Below are 15,231 nucleotides of genomic sequence, written 5' to 3' on the forward strand. Positions count from 1 at the left end.
ACCAAAATGTTATGAAAATGCTTTTTAAATTGTTTGAGGTTTTTTTGCAGGGGACTATTCAGGTGGTGTTTTTCAATTTGCCAAAATAAATGTTACACTATAACAACAGGAAATGCTGACTTTATTTTTTAAACATGTTCTGTTAAATGACTTAAATGTGTGTCCTACAATATTGTTTTCATAATTTTCTCCATAGATGGAGGAATGGTGAGCTAAAAGCAGCTTCTGTCTCAGTTATCACAAATACTAGCATAGCAGAGTTGAAAGTCAAGTTTTCACTTTGATGAGCCAATCACCCTGCCTGGTAAAATTTTAGATTTAAGAAGCCATTTGCCTTTCCAATAAAGATTAGTGACATTATGTGGAGAATCTTCTACTTGATCCTGTGGCATCAAAAATTCTAATATGACAGCAACATTAGAAACGAAAGCAGGAAATCCCAAGGTTTTAGACGTGAGGAGAAACTACCTCTTCTCTTTCTAAAACGCTGAGCTCTCCCTGAGGAGAGACTGACTGTCAAGGTGCCGGTCAGGACACAGTAGCCAGCTCACGTGTGCCGCCCAGTGTGCACTGGGAGTTGTGGAAGTGGGACAGGTGTGAGTCTAGGGCCACTGAACTCTTGATCTGCTGGGAAAGGCTTTAAGCTTCGGGTGGTCACAATGTGGTATTTGGAGCACACTTGAAACAAGTTCACTACTAGAAATGTAAGTTTTATTTACCTGATCCAAGAAGAGAATTTTAATCCCAAAAATATTAGCAACAAGCATCATGCAAAGAATAGCTTATTAAAAGGATATTCCTTTGCCAAATGTTTAACGTAATATCAGACCACATAAGAGGGGTATTGAGTCAATGACACTAATATTTTGAAAATTATTTGTACTGTTTTCAATTAATGATCCTCCCCCTCCAAAACTTCACATTCAATCAGGAAGTATAGTTCTTGAAAATTAGTCTCTATTTCTAGAACTTTTACATGGATATTTCCCTCTCTTAAGGTGTAAATTCCCTCAGAAAGACAGCTAGGGTCTTCTAATTTTGTGTACGCATAGTGAGACCTAAACTATTTGGATCTGATTTTCCTGGCAACTTCTATCAGGACACAGGCAAAAATCAGGAAATAAAAGCCTTAAAAAGACCAAAACATATACCAAACTGCACATACTAAATGTTCATATTTTTACTCTTAGAAAAACCCTTCGGGCCCTTGCTTATCACCTGCTTACTCTAAATTTATACATAGTTCTAACAAGCTTCCTGAGTTTCCTGCTCCAGATAGAAAGCAGCAGACTAGAGTGGGTAGAGGGTAGACTAAAGGTAAGCAAATTAAACATTTATGAATGTCAGCTGTTATCAGCCACTGTGCCACCAGATGGTTGAACAGTGATAAACATCTTCAGTCCCTGGAAACCTCACAGTTTACCAGGGGCCATAAAAAATGCATCAGAATATAGTGTGATAAGAACCAATATTAGAAATGTGAACATGGTACAGAGATTGTTCAGAGGAGAGAATGGGTAAAACTGTAGGGTGTTTACAAAGATTTCCAAAGGTGGTGATGGTAGCACTGGGGTCTGAAAGACATGGAAGGAGGGAGAAGCTTTTCCAGAGGCAGAAGCGGGAAAGGGGCTTTCTAGACAGAGACCACCGGCCTATAAGAAGAGCCTGGTGTGATCAGAGGAAAGTGAGAATGTCCATTTAATTGAGGCAAAGTTATGGTGAGGGAGATAAGATTGGAGGAGGCTGGTTAATGCGGGCCTGTGCCTAGCACAACACCAGACATGGTAGAGGCAGTCAATAAATATCTGCTGATCAATTGTCAGAGACTGATCAGCCTTTGGGCTAATGGCAATTATCCCAAAAGTGTCTTGTAAGCCAAGGATCAGGCCCGGTGTGGTGGGAATTTCATCAAAGCCATTCTATACCCTGTGAGGTCCTGCCAAGCCTCTCCAGACCAACCAGCCCTTTACCTCACCAGGCCGTTCCAACCATTAAAAAAGGAATAATGCAAGAAAGGATATGAGCTTCTATATGACTGATGCCAGAGGAATGGGACATGAATGTGATGGGAACTCAAAGGGTAGAAAAAGTGGTCAAGGAAGTCTTCCCAGAGAAGAAGGATTTGAGCAGCTTGGAATAGTGGGGATACCTAGGGATGGAATTATTAATACACGCATGGGGCCGAGTCTGAGCAAAAGATTCACGTCCCGATATTACACATTCGTGTTTCCTACATAGCTATTGAGGTCATCTTTTAGTAATGCATTAAGTTCTTTATTTTCCAAATCAAATTTTGTCTACATCTTTGCCCAACTATCCAGATCTGATGCTCAAGCTTGGGCTAATATAATGGGATTGGAGGAGGCCTAACTTAAGGTTTAAAATTCCAAGGACTGGGCCAGAATAAATGAGTTTATTTACCCAGAGAAGAGCAAGGCAAAACCAGAAAGTCCAAATCGTGGAGGCCTCAACCAAGGTGAGAAGGAAAGTTAGAGAGCCTTAGGGAAGCTCTGAGCAGGGACCCCAGTTAGATGGTCATTAGTTAGGGTATGAAGTGTGTCCAAGTGAGCACTGTGAGATCAGGACCACAGTTGCTGTGAGGGACACTCCAATTTGGTGCTGGCAGCATGCTGTGAAGATGACCCTGCATCCTCAGTCTCTTTCTCCTGTCAATCCTTTGCCTCTCCTGACACACATGTGCACACACACATGCATGCACAATGCTGCAAAAACCTTTTACAGTTTTGACATTCTTTCAAATTATTCACCGGTCTTACCTTCATCTTCAAATTCTTTGAGTAATCCAAGTTCCCACATCTGGCATGATGGAGTGAGGAGGTCAACCAATCTTCTTTCCAAAAGGTAACCAAACCATATGGCTGGACAAAGTGGTCACAACCATTTTAGCACTCTGTAATTTTACCAAAGCCACACCACAAATGGAGATGTGCTTAAGAATGCAAGCTGATGGACTTTGGATAAGAACAGCCTGAGTCTGTGGCACCTTTGCCCAGGCTACACCCATCTCCCCCAGGTGTCGGTAGCCCACCTTGTTTGCAGCAGCTGGAGGCAAGCCTGAGGAAGGTTTTGATATGGAGCATTGCTAGTTAAGGTGATGATATCGGTGACCAAGAGGAGGAAAAGCCAGTGACTCCTAGCTTGGGGTTGTGGGCCATTTGAGACAAGCAAATGACCAGCATACTAGACAGGGATGTAAGAGGGAGTCCGGGATGGGAGAGCTATAGGGAGGTCGGTAGACTCTCTGCATTCCCTAGGTGGAATACAGGCTCACGGCTCCAGAGGTCAGAGCAAGCCCAAGCCGCATCCACATGCCTAGGCTGCAGAGCCTGTGTCTGTGTCCCGCCTGTGCACGGAGCAGGGGTGCGACAACCTGGCAGGTTGTAAAAGCCAGGGTGGGCTTGCAAATGGCTGGGGGTGTGCCTGCTCCCCACCATACACAGACCCAGCAGCGGACAGTGGAAACCTTACTTGCTTTGACCAATGTTTGACTGACAGCAAACTATGCAGATAAGAAGCAACCCCTAAGAAGCCAGCCTGAAAAATTAAAGCAAACACCAACAATAAAACTAAGCAGTGACCCAAGTGAGTGCACATTGTTGGGGAGACAGGCTTCCTGGATATGGTCCAGCCAGGAAACCGGACAGGATGCACGGAGCAGTTATTGGAAGACTCTGAGAACTACACAGTGGTGGGCAGCTTTCCTAAGAACAGAATTCGAAGACCCACCAAACCAGCAGTGAGTTAACCATTTTCCCTCTGGTGTCCCTGGCTAACCTGGCAGTGGGCATTGGGGGTGCAGACAGAGAAAGCTCCAGAAAATGCCCTCTATTTCTGGCTCAAGTACCAGGAAAAGGGCCTCCTAACATTCAGAGGGAATTTAGAAGTTCCTTCCTCCCCTTTTTTCTTTTCTCCGTTCTCTCACACCTCAGCCCACAAGCAGTCCCATGGTGGCACTGGAACCTACCCCAACAGGGGCTCCAGGAGCCAAAATGCTGAAGAGGGGACCTTCTCCAGTTGGTGGAGCTGTGGTCCCAAGAGGGCAGGACCAACCCAGGTTGCTTTTGTTCCAATTCTGGCCCCGCATTGCTTAGCCCCAGATATAGAAGTGCATGGTAGAGCCGGATAATGAAAGCCTCAGTTTTCTGCTTAGAAGACTAAAAAGAAGCCGCAGCCAACCAAAGCAACAGGGTAATTGCTGAGAGAGTGTTGCTCAGGGAAGCAACCCAATTAAGTTATTTATGAACCCCAGGGCTCATTCCTGACCTGCTCCTGCATAGATCTGGTCCTGTTCAACACACCAAAGACTGAGAGCTGAACTGAAAGACCACTGTCCACAGATATCACCCACCTGCCGCCATGGTTCCCAACTGGCCACTGGGTGGTGCACAAATGGGACAGGACTGAATAGCCCTGTAAACACTTTGGAAACTGAACTGATTTTGGAATCACGGACTATAGAAGAAGGGTTGAAACTTGTAGCTTGAAACTGCCTAATCAAAAATATCTACAATCTCCATAGGACTTAATTGCACTTAATGATTTTTAGTAAATTTACAATGTTGTACAGCCATCCACACAATCTAATTCCAAAATATTTTCATCACCCTAATAAAAGACCTCATTCATGTTAGCAGTCACATGTACTCCCAATTCCTCCTCCACCAGTCCCCTGGCAACCACCAGTCTACTTTCTTTGTCTATGAATTTGACTACTCTGGATATTTCATAAAAATGAAATTGTATAATATATGGGACTTTGTGATTGGCCCCTTTCACTTAATATAATGTTTTCAAGGTTCATCCATGTTGTAATATATATCAGCACTCCATTTTTTTTATGACAAAATAATATTCTATTATATGGTTATAGCAATTTTTTTTTGAAACAGGGGTCTCACTATGTTGCCCAGGCTGGATGGAGTGTAATGGCTATTTATAGGTGCCATCATAGCTCACTGCAGCCTCAAACTCCTGGGCTTAAGCAATCCTCTTGCCTCAGCCTCCCAAGTAATTACGACTATAGGTGTGCACCATCACATCTGGCTATTTTTTTAGAGACAGGTTCTTGCTATATATGCTAGTCTTGAACTTCTGGCCTCAAGCAATCCTGCTGCCTTACTTAGCCTCCTGAGTTGCTGCGATAGGCTGTATTTTGTTTTTCTGATAGTAGCGATCCTAATGGATGTAAGGTAGTATCTAATTGTGGTTTAGATTTGCATTTCTCTAATGATTAGGGATGTTGAGTATCTTTTCATATGCTTGTTGGCCATTTGTATTTCATCTTTAGAGAAATGTGTATTCATGCCTTTTGCTCACTTTTTGTTTGCTGTTGAGTTCTCTATTGTTTTTCTAGTCTCTATTTCACTAATTTCAGCTCTAGCATTTATTATGCCCTTCCTTCTGCTTGCTTTAGGTTTAGTTTGCTTCTTTTCCAGAGTCTTAAGGTAAAAGGTTAGGCTATTAATTTGAGATAATTCTTTTTTAATCCATTTACGTTCAAGGTAATTATTGATAGGTAAGGACTTGCTACTGCCATTTTGTTTACTATTTTCTTGTTGTTCTGTGGATCTTTTGTTTCTTCCTCTCTTGCTGTCTTCCTTTGTGATTAGATGATTTTCTGTAGTGTATGCTTTGATTCCTTACTTTTTAGAGATCATTCTTTTCATCATATAGTCCTTTACAACTATACATTTCCCTCTAAGTACTGCTTTAGCTACATACCACATGTTTTGGTATGTTGTATCTTCATTTCATTCATCTTAAATTTTTCTAATTTCCCTTGTGATTTTTTTTTTCTAATTCTCTGTGTACTTTCTAATTTTGCTTGAGATTTCTTCTTTTTGACTCGGTTATTTAGAAGTGTATTGCTTAATTTCCACTTATTGGTGAAGTTCCTCAAATTTCTTTCTGTTATTGATTTCTAATTTCATTTCATTGTTGTCAAAAATATACTTTGTATGATTTTAATTCTTTTGAATTGATTAAGGTTTATCTCATGCCCTAGCATATGATCTATGCTAAAGAATATCCCAAGTACCTTTGAGAAGAATGTGTATTCTGCTGTTGTTAGGTGGAGTTTTATATATATATGTCTATTATTAGGTCTATTTGTTTATACTGTTGTTCAGGTCTTCTATTTCCTTGATGATCTCTGCCTTGTGGATCCATCTATTATTGTCCTTTAATATATATTTGAAAACTATAATTGGTAGCATTTACAATATATATAAATGTAATATAAGACATCTATAACATAAAGGGAGAAAGGTAAAAAATATATGCTTTTAAGGTTTCTGTATTCCACTTGAACCAGTAATATATTTGTTCTAAGTAATCTGTGAAAAATTAAGTATATTGTAACCCCTGGAGTCACCATTTAAAAAACTATTCAAAGAGATATATTAAAAAAAAGATGAATTAAAACAGAATGCTAAAAATTATTCAAATAACCAGAAAGAAGGCAGAAAAGGTTAAACACAGGGATGAAAATGGAACAAACAGAAATAATGCAGTGGTATACATATATCCAAACAAACATATCCATAATCACATTGAATATAAATGGACTAAATATAAAAATTAAAAGACGTCAGAACGGATAAAAACAATACCCTGCTATAGGATGTTTACAAGAAACTTGCTTTAAAATATGATATATGTATGTTAACAGTAAAGGACAGGAAAAGATATACCATAGAAAAAATAATCAAAAGAGCTGGAGTGGTCATATTGATATCAGACAAGGCAAATTTCAGAGTAAAGAAAATCATTAGGAATATAGAAGGACATTACATAATGATAAAAGGTCAAATCACCAAGAAGACATAATAATCTTAAATGTGTTTGCATCTAACACCACAGCTTCAAAATTCTTGAAGTAAAAACTACAGAACTGAAGAGAGAGATAGACAAATCAAAACTAGGCCTGGCTGTGGCGCGGTGGCTCACGCCTGTAATCCTAGCACTCTGTGAGGCCAAGGCGGGCAGATCTTTTGAGCTCAGGAGTTCGAGACCAGCCTGAGCAAGAGTGAGATCCCGTCTCAACTAAAAAATAGAAAGAAATTATCTGGACAGCTAAAAATATATATGGAAAAAAATTAGCCAGGCATGGTGGCACATGCCTGTAGTCCCAGCTACTCTGGAGGCTGAGGCAGAAGGATTGCTTAAGCCCAGGAGTTTGAGGTTGCTGTGAGCTAGGCTGAAGCCATGACACTCTAGCCTGGGCAATAGAGCGAGACTCTGTCTCAAAAAAAAAAAAAAAAAACTAGGCCTGGTGTGATGGGTCATGCCTATAATCCTAGCACTTCAAGAGGCTGAGGCAGGAAGATCGCATGAGGCCAGGAGTTCGAGACTCCCCAGCCTGAACAACAATAAGATAAACATAACAGGAGAATCTCTGAACACTTGGAAATTAAACAACAGACTTCTAAATAATCCATGTGTCAAAGAGGAAATCTCAAGGAAAATTAAAAAATATCAATATCCCCCATGAACTGAGACACAACAATCTTCAACAAAATATTTGCAAATTGAATCAAGTAGTATATAAAATGTTAATACATATTCAGCCATAAAAAGCTATGAAATTCTGATAAATGCTATACCACGGATGGACCTTGAAAACATTATGCCAAGATGTAAGTTAAATATTCCAGATACAAAAGAACAAATACTGTATGATTCCACTTATATAAGATGCCTAGAATAGGCAAATTCATAAAGATAGAAAGTAGAGCTGAGGTTACCAGGGGCTTGGGGAGTGGGGGGTGGGGATTGTTTAATGGATACAGAATTTCCGTTTGAGATGATCAAAAAGTTTTGGAAGTGGATAGTGATGACAGTTGCACAACATTATCAATGAAATTAATGCCATTGAATCGTACACTTAAAAAGTGTTAAAATGGTAAATTTTATGTTACCACAATAAATAAATAAATCACAACCAGATAGGGTTTATCCTGGGAATTCAAGGATAGTATAATATTCTAAAATTAATCAATGTAATCATATTAACAGCTTAAAGACTAAAAATTACAAGGTCATATTGATCGATGCAGAGAAAGTGTTTGACATAATTCAGTATCCATCCATGATAAAAACTGTCAGCAAACTAGGAATAGAAGGAAATTTCCTCCATCTGGTAAAGGCACCTACAAAATACATACCATTAATGTCCTACCAAATGGTAAAAGTCTTTCCTCTTAAATCCTGTTAAGTAGGGGAGAATGTCCTTTCTCACCAGTCTTATTCAACATTGTACTAGAAGTCCTAGACACTGAAATAAGGCAAAAAAAAAAAAAGGAAGAAGAAAGAAAGAAAGAGAAAGAAAGAAAGAAGAAAGAGAGAGAGAGAAAGAAAAAGAGAGAAAGAGAGAAAGAAAGAAAGGGCATACAGATTGGAAAGATAGAAAACTATCCCTATTCATAGATAATGATTGTCTATGTGTAAAATTCCAAGGAATTTACAAAGAAATCACTCCTAGAATAGATGAGTTTAGCAATGTCACAGGATACAATGTCAACACACAAAAATAAATTGTATTTCTTTTTGATGTACAATGTACAATTGAAAGCTGAAGTCTAAAAAAATAGTATTTATATTAGCTTTATAAAAACAGAATAATTATAACCTAACAAAACATGTATAGGATATATATGCTTAAAATCACAAAATGCTGATAAAACTGAAGAAGATCTAAATAAATGGATAGACATACCATTCCCATGGATTGGAAGACATAGTAAAGATAGCAATTCTCCCTGTATTGATTTATGGATTCAACACATTTCCAAGTAAGTTCCTACCAGTACTTTCATAGGTGTAGACAATTGGATTATAGAATGTATGTGGAAAGTCAAAGGAACTAGAATATGATAATAATTTTGACAAAGAAGTATAAACGTGGAGGAATCATGCTAATAATTTTAAGGCTTATTATAAAGCTATAGTAATCAAGACAGTGAAAAGAGATAGATACATAAATCAATGAAACATAACAGAGAGTCTGGACATAGGCCCACACTAATGCAGGCATTTGATTTTTACAAAAATGCAAAAGCAATGTTATGGAGAAAGGATAATCTTTTCAACAAATAGTGCTGGAACAACTGGACATCCATATGACCAAAATAAGACTCTTGACATAAAAGTTGCACTTTAATACAAAAAGTAACTCAAAGTGGATTGCAGATCTACGTATAAAGTGTAAAACATGGGAGAAAATCTTACCTACAGTGAGGCAAAGAGTTCTTAGACATAATACCAAAAGGATGATTCATAAGGAAAAAAATAGGTAAGCTGAACTTTATTAAAATTAAAAACATTTGGTCTGTGGAATGAAGTAACAAAGTATAGACTTGGAGAAAAATGCTTGTAAATCACATATCTGATAGAGGACTTGTAATCAGAATATATAAAGTCCTCTCAAAACTCAACAGTAAGACAATAATCTGATTTAAAAATGGGCAACAACTAAAATCTATAGTTTACCAAAGAATATATATGGATGGGAAATACACCTATGAAAAAAAATGTTCAACATAATTATCTATAATGATTAAGGGCTAAAATAAAACCATGAAGCCATCTGCTACGCACCATCTAGAATGACCCAAATAAAAAAATTCTGATAATACCAAGTGATAGCAAGGATGCAGAACAACTGGATCTCTCATGCATTGCTGATGGGAATGCAAAAATAATATAGCCTATCTAGAAAACAGTTTGGCAGTTTCTTATGAAGTTAAACATATGCCCATCATAGGAACCAACAATCTCATTCCTGAGTCTTTACTGCAAAGCTGGTATAAACAAAGTTTTCCTTAAGTGGCCAGAGAGTAAATATTTTAGGCTTACAGGCCATAAGTCTCTACCACAATTCCTCAACTCTATCATTGTAATGAAAAAACAGCTATAATCAGTATGTAAATTAATGGGCAGTTGTGTTGCAAAAAAACTTTATTTGCAAAGACAAGCAGCCAGCCCACAGGCCATAGTTTGCTGACTTTTGTCCTAGAAAAATAAGAACGTGTCCACTCAAAAACATTTATACAAACATTTATAGAAGTTCTATTCATAATCACCAAAAACTGGTAACAACCCAAATGTCCTACAACTGGTAAATGGATAGACCAGTGGTGTATCCATACCATGGGATATTACTCAGCAATGAAAAATGAACAATTGCTACACGCAAAAACTTGGGTGAATTTACAAGGCATTATGTTGAGTGAAAGAAGTCTTTATGAAAAGGTTACATACTATATGATTCCATTTATATGGTATTATTCTTGTAAAAATGAAACTACAGTATGGAGAAGAAATCAGTGGTAAGGAAGGGGGGTGAGTGGAGGGTGTAACTCTAAAGTAATAACGAGTGAGTTTTTTCGGATGAAAGAATTGTTGGGTATTCTGATTGTGGCAGTGGTTACATGAATCTGTGCATACATGTCTCAAAATGTGTAGACAATTTTTCTTTATGATTATTTACTGAAAATACCACTATTGCTTCTATTAAAAAGAAAGTAATCATCACTTTGTGCCTGTTTCCTTACCACCTAATCCCTCCTTAACTATACGCAGGCTGGGTTTTGTCTGCACCACTTCTTTCAAAAGTGAACTTTTTGGGACCAAGTCTAAAGAGTTTTTCTTAGTCATCATTCCTGATCTTTTTATTGCATTTGATGCTATTGATTCTTTTCGCCTTAAAGGTCTGCTTTTTAGCTTTCGAGGTGCCTTGCTTTTTGGATTTTCCTTCAGCCACGTTGACTGCTACAGGTAACCTGTTTTCTTACATAATCTGTTCCTTTTAAGTTTAATGTCTGAACAGCAAGCCATAGAATTATATAGAGCTGTACTGCCCAATACCTAGCCATATATGACAACTGAGCACTTGAAATGTGCATAGTGTGACTGAGCAACTGAATTTTTAGTTTAATTTTAATTAAAACTTGATTTTCAATTCAGTTATTAGAAAATACAACTTTGGGGTATGTGTGTATATATATGTATTTTTTTTTTTTTTTGAGACAAGGTCTCACTGTGTTGCCTGGGCTAGAGTGCAGTGGTGTCATCACAGCTCACTGCAACCTCAAACTCCTGGGTTCAAGCAATCCCCCTGCCTCATCCTCCCAAGTATCTGGGACTATAGGCTCATGCCACCATGCCCAGCTAATTTTTTAATTTTTTTGTAATGATGATTCTCGCTGTGTTGCCCAGGCTAGTCTCAAACTCCTGGCCTCAAAGCAATCCTCCCACCTTGGCCTACCAAAGGGCTAGGATTACAGGCAGGAGCTACCATGCCCAGCCTGAATCTATTTTTTTAATCCTAAATTTTACATAATCAAAAAACAGATCAAGTATTTCTCCCATCCAAGTACTAACCAAGCCTGACTCTGCTTAGTTTCCGAGATCAAATGAGATCAGGTGCTTCACGGTGGTACGGCTATAGATAGATCAAGTATTTCTGATGAAAAAACTTACCATCTGAATTCAGATGTATGTGTAAAATACACACCAGATTTTTAATACTGAGTACAAAAAAAGGAATGGAAGATAGCTCATTAATAATTTATATTAATTACATGTTGAAATTATATTTTGAATCTAATTTGAATAAAAATTATTAAAATTAATTTTTCCTGTTTCTTTTTACTTTTTAAAAGGTAGCTACTAGAAAATTTAAAATTACATGTTGTGTCACATTGTATTTCATTAGATAGCACTGACATAGGGAATTTGATTCCCACAGATACACACATACACATATATACATATACACATACATATAGTTATATACATACAAATGCATATATGTGTAGATAGATATATATGCACCAATCACAAATTAGGAAATATATATACATGTATTTCTGTGATTTGTACAAGCTCTGCCTCACATGCTTCTAGGCAGCGTTGTGTTATGTGATAGCTCCAAATATTTCCTCAGTTGATGGATGAAATATCCATTTCTGCATATGAAAGGCAGTTTAGGTTTTATGGATATCAAGAACAGCCATGTACAGAAGCTTCTATTATATTTTCCCAGAGATGCAATTAAAGCAAAAGTTTAAAAATGAAAACAATTATGCCCAAGAACAAAAGATGGTGTCAGCAGTAATATGCAGGCATGACGATTCCTCTTGTTTCAACATTTTTAACCTCATCATGTATACTAAGTTCAGAGGCATGAGAATGTTCAAAGTCCTAGGTAGCAAGCAGCAGTCTAGGATTACTATAGAATCACACAAAGTGGGAGCACTGAGAAAATGATGTAATGGATTGACAGTATGAATGCTTCTGAACAAAAAAGAATCATATGCTATGTGAAAGATAATGTATCTGCGATGGATGATAATCAGCAACAGAGGATAGAGGTACTTGAGGAGATGAAAAAAAATCTCTTAAGTTTGATTAGCATCAAAGTTGGATGCTTATTAGTTGAATTCATTCAGAAGTTGAGGACTCAGAAGATTGATCAGGTAAAACTGCTGCTGATGAAAAACGTCACAAGCTAGTTATTTCTATGGATTGAACTCTAACTCAAATTGCATCTGCCTAGCATCAATATGAGTGATGAAGCTGATAGAGTAGAATTTATCCTGTTGCCAAAAAAGTTCTTTGCAGAGAACATTATGGTCAAGTGTGTGATTTGGGGAAAAGGTAATTTGCTTGTGAGAATAGGTTTGGATGGAACTGGTCTATTCTGGGAAAAGAGGTGGGCTACAGAGGACATCAAGTAGAAGAGAGTACATACATACTTTTAAAGGCTAGGACATACTCATCCTCCCTTTTGGTGAAAACTGAGGTTTTGAAGCTTTATAAATGTACTTTGACTCCACCAAAAAACTGTTAGAATAAATAAATTCAGTAAAGTTGCAGAATAAAAAATCAACATACAAAAATCAATAGTGTTTCCATACACTAACAACGAATTATCTGAAAATGAAATGAAGAAAACAGTCCGATATATAGTAGCACCAAAAAAAAAAAAGTAGAAATAAATTTTACCAAGGATGTGAAAGATCTGTACACTGAAAACCATAAAACATTGATGAAAGAAATGGAAGAAGATACAAATAAATGCAAAAATATCCTATGTTCATGGATTGGAAGAGTTACTATTGTTAAAATGTCCACACTACCCACAGCAATCTACACATTCAATACAATTCTTATCAAAATTCCAATGACATTTTTCACAGAAAGAAAAAAATCCTAAAATGTGTATGGAACCACAAAAGACTTTGAATAACCAAAGCAATTTTGAGCAAAAAGAATGAAGCTGAAAGGCATTACACTGTCCAGTTTCAAACTATTTTACAAAGCAGTAGTAATCAAAACAATGATACTAACATAAAAATAGATACAAAAAATAGATATATAAACCAAAGGAACAGAATTTAGAGCCTAGAAATAAATCCACACATTTACATGGTCAAATGATTTTTGACAAAGGTATTAAGAACACAAAATGGGGAAAGGGCAATCTCTTTGATACGAAGTTTTGGGAAAAGTGGATATCCACATGCAGAACTAAATTGGACCCTCATCTCACACCATTAACATAAATCAACTCAAAATGAATTGCAAACTTGTATGTAAAACCTGAAACTGTAGAACTACTAGACAAAAACAGTAAGAAAGTTTCTTGACGTTGGGATCGCTTGAGCCCAGGAGTCTGAGGTTGTAGTGAGCTACAATGATGCCACTCCACTGTACTCTACCAGAGCCAGAGTGAGACACTGTCTCAAACAAACAAACAGTACTCTCACAAAGTTGTTGGGAGAATTAAATAAGTTAATACAAGTGAAGTGCTAAGAAAAGAGCTTGGAACACAGGAAGTGCTTACTTGCTAGCTATGGCTATTGTTATTAACACACTTTCCAAGACAAACTCAAGGTTTCACCTATCACTTGATATTCATGATTTCCAAGTCCATCAGGGATCTTTGTCCCATCATTTCATCTACCTACTAGGCCGTCTCTACCTGGATATACAAATGGTGACTGAAGTGAAATAAATCAACTCCCTAAAATAATCTTCCACCCCAAACCAGATTTTCTTTATATGTAATTTCTGTTAATGTAGGTCAGTCACACTAGTAACCTTAGACCCATCTTTTCCTTTTTTAAATTCACATTTAATATGACGGAAATAAAACAAAACAAAATGCTGTTTTTCCTTCTTTATAAAGGCAATATATTTATTCATTATAGAAAATTTAGAAAATACAGAAAAAACAAAAACGACAAAAATTACTCATAACCAAAAAATCACAATTTCCAGTAAAAAATTTCAACATATTTTATTTGATATTTTCCCACATAATTAAGACCCTACTGTATGCACAAATGTGATCTTTTTAAAACTAAAATGTCCTCACCATTAAAAACAATCTGTAAGCCTTGTTTTAAAATAAGATTTTAAAATTCAAATTCTTAAAGAGAACATTTCTGGAGATTTGAAAACTACAGATAACTCAAAATCTTGAGATTACTGTTGACATTTCGGTATGTCCTGTTCTTCTGCTATTGAAATATACATAGATTTGAGGGACTATTTCTACATATGCAGTTGACCTTTGAACAACATGAGTTTGAACAGCACCGACCACTTGGCGGATAGAAAATACAGAATTCGCGGTCTCCATTTACGGCAGGGCTGATTGTGGGATTTGAAAATGTGCGGATCTTGATATACGCGGGTGGTCCTAGAACCAATCCCCCGCGTATACCAAGGCATGACTGTATTTTAAAACCTGTAATCGTCCACAACGGTATTTATGGCCTACCTTTTAATTATGCCTTTTAAAAAATATTATAAATTATTTTATATTCTTATATTCTTTTTAAAAGCATACATTTTAAAATACTTGGTATTCACACGTGTCCGACACAATGCATTTAACCAATCACCTCCAGAAACACTGTTCCAATTTACACGCTCACCAAATTGGCCTGAGTGTGTTATCTTTCCACAGCAGTGTGGAATGATAATTAAGAACAAACTACCAAAACGCTTAAGAACCCAGCAGATAACACGTTGTCTCCTGGACCCGAACGTTTCTTTTCCCGCCTCACGCTATGGGCGCTGGCCGCGGAAATCTGACCAGAGCCCGGAAGGACCGCGCACAAGGCGGGGCCGACTGCGCGTTGTGTGCGCGGAGAGAGCGCCGCCGTCGCCAGCGCGGCGCACAGTGCTGACGCAATA

Source organism: Lemur catta, chromosome 4 (assembly GCF_020740605.2).
Source record: "Lemur catta isolate mLemCat1 chromosome 4, mLemCat1.pri, whole genome shotgun sequence".
NCBI lineage: Eukaryota > Metazoa > Chordata > Mammalia > Primates > Lemuridae > Lemur > Lemur catta.